The following is a 2,585-nucleotide window of genomic DNA, read 5'->3' on the forward strand; positions in this document are numbered from 1 at the left end:
GACAGGCCAGACACTCCAGCAGTGGGGCTGAGGGGACTGGGCACTGCCATCTTGAGGGTATGGGAGCCGCCATTTTGTCATGGAGTGACGCCTAATTTGCATATTACTCTATTATTAGATAGGATTAGAGAACTAGGTTATCCTAATATATATATATATATATATATATATATATATATATATATATATACACACACACATACATACACACACACACATACATACCCAGGGTGCATAATGTCCAAAACGACCAAATGCTCCACCAAACGCCAGGCTAGGGAGCTGAGGGAGCAGGAGGTGATCAATCAGTGGCAGTGGTGACTGGCGAGGGACTGGAAGGCCTACCTCTTGGTCCCTCCTCCTGGCCCTCAGACTCCAATCAATCGGGGGCAGAGGCGGGGCAGAACTGGGGACTGGGTCCCTTAGTAGGCCTGCAGGGTCAATCTCAAGACGACAAGCCAGGCACCAAGGGACCAGTGCTGCCAGCATGATCCCAACAGCACTGCTGGCCTCCTGGAACTCGGCCTTGGGCACTGAGGCCTCTTCCCCGCCCTAGATGCTCCACAAGGTCACTAGAGCCCGCCCTGCTCCAGAAGAAGTGTGATCACTGCACACGGAAGGCATGTAGTAAAAAAATAAAACCTGATGACCGAGCGACCAGAGGACGACCAAACACCAGGCCCACCATGCCCACTTACATAGCACTAGGCACTTGACTGTGAGCAGACAGAAGGAAAAAAGACCTTCCAGGCCTGTCCGTGCCCCAAGGCAGGTTTACATTTAAAACCAGGTGGGGATCTTGGTTCCAGGTATCCTGCACAGTAAGTTGTGTCTTCGCTGTTATTCTATCCCAACCATCCGCCTTTCTTGCGGCCTAAGCCACCCCTAGGGACTGAGACCTAAAGAGAGTTAGAGGCTTTATGTGGCCGCCCGGTTCCTACTCGACCCTGGGAATGGTGGCTTTGGTGTCTCCGGACAGAATGGGGTCTGCGATTGGTGTCCTGGCAAAAGCGGGGCAGAAGGGCCGCAGGCCGGGCTGTTAGTCCGGGGCTGGCGTGATGGGAGCCTTTGCGGTGTTGGGGGCTGCAGCGAAGTATGTCTGCTGTTGGGAACGGCTTCGGGATAACCCGTAGGAGGTTTAGGGGTCACGGCCTTGGAAATCTGCCCCCCCTTCCCCTCCACACACGCACACATCGTTCTTATTGTGATGAGTGTTTGTGGCTTAGGGCACCCTCTTTTCCCTCTTGATTCCCGAAAGTCGCCAAAGGGCGTCCTGCAGGTCCAGCCCAGGTGGCATGAACGGTGGGAGGGAGGCGGTTCAAAGAAGCGTCTGCAGCCTCCCATGGTCAGAGCCAGCCCGGGCTCCTCCCTCGGCGTGCAAAGGCAGTGCCGATTGCTGCCCATGTGGGATTGGAAATGTGGAATAAGATGAACCCCTGGGAGATGGGAGGTCTGCTCTCTGGAGTGAAGAGGAGCGTGAAAGAAGAAATGCCCAGTAAAGCCACAGAAGCCGTCCCTGCTACAGAGCACGAGTTGCCACAGCCCCAGGCTGAGACAGGGTCTGGAACAGAATCTCCGAGTGATGAGTCAGAACCAGAGCTCGAAGAACAGATTCCACACAGGCACCCACACAAGCCCAGCTGGCAGCGGCGGCTGAAATTGATGAAGAACCAGTCAGTAAAGCAAAACAGAACCCAGTGAAAAGAAGGCACGGGAGGCTGTGTCCAGACTGGGTCTTCGACAGGTTACAGGGGTTACTAGGGTCACCATACGGAAATCTAAGAATATCCTCTTTGTCATCACAAAACCAGATGTCTACAAGAGCCCTGCTTCCGATACCTACGTAGTTTTGGGGGAAGCCAAGATTGAGGCTTTATCTCAGCAAGCACAGCTAGTAGCTGCTGAGAAATTCAAAGTTCAAGGTGACGCTGTCTCAAACGTTCAAGAAAACACACAGACTCCAACTGTACAAGAGGAGAGGGAAGAGGCAGAGGCTGATGAAACAGGTGTGGACGTGAAGGACAGAGAATTGGTCATGTCACAAGCAAATGTGTCAAGAGCAGAGGCAGTCCGAGCCCTGAAGAACAACAGTAATGATATTGTAAATGCTATTATGGAATTAACAATGGAACCATCTAAATAGGTGCACCTTTTTTTGTGTGTGTTTCAATAGAGTTACTGCAGCTTGGTTATGGCTTAATTTGTACTGTTTCTATCATTAATAAAGTTATGGCTTCTTGTGGGATGAAAAAAAAAAAGTGGGGTGATACCGGAATTACCCAAGCACGCCCCCACCCCCTTCACCTGCCCAGACGCCTAGGGTCCCCTTACAGCTGGGCTGAGCTCTGCTCAATACTCCACCGCCCAATGCGTGGTGACAACATGCAACTCCACACCCAGCCCGAGCAGGACCCGTGGCTAGGCTCCTGCAAACCGCCCCTGAAAACTTCGGGTCCGCCTCAGCGCCCAGCCCCGGGCTCCGGGAAAACGGACCCATCTCTTGGCTCACCAGCCTGGGATCTGGGTGGCGCGGGGTTTGGGTGAAGTCACCCCAACAACGGAGGCTCAAGATGGCGTTCTGCCCT

The 2,585-nt window shown here is 53.2% G+C and overlaps 1 pseudogene across 1 annotated transcript; it reads left to right on the top strand.

Moving 5' to 3' along the window:
- Positions 1-1,488: 1,488 nt before the first annotated feature.
- Positions 1,489-2,081, top strand: LOC307111414 (nascent polypeptide-associated complex subunit alpha-like; annotated as a pseudogene). Its single transcript has one exon. The product of its transcript is annotated as a nascent polypeptide-associated complex subunit alpha-like (transcript).
- The last annotated feature ends 504 nt before the right edge of the window (positions 2,082-2,585 follow it).

Source organism: Cnephaeus nilssonii (assembly GCF_951640355.1).
Source record: "Cnephaeus nilssonii genome assembly, chromosome: 2".
Taxonomy (NCBI): domain Eukaryota; kingdom Metazoa; phylum Chordata; class Mammalia; order Chiroptera; family Vespertilionidae; genus Cnephaeus; species Cnephaeus nilssonii.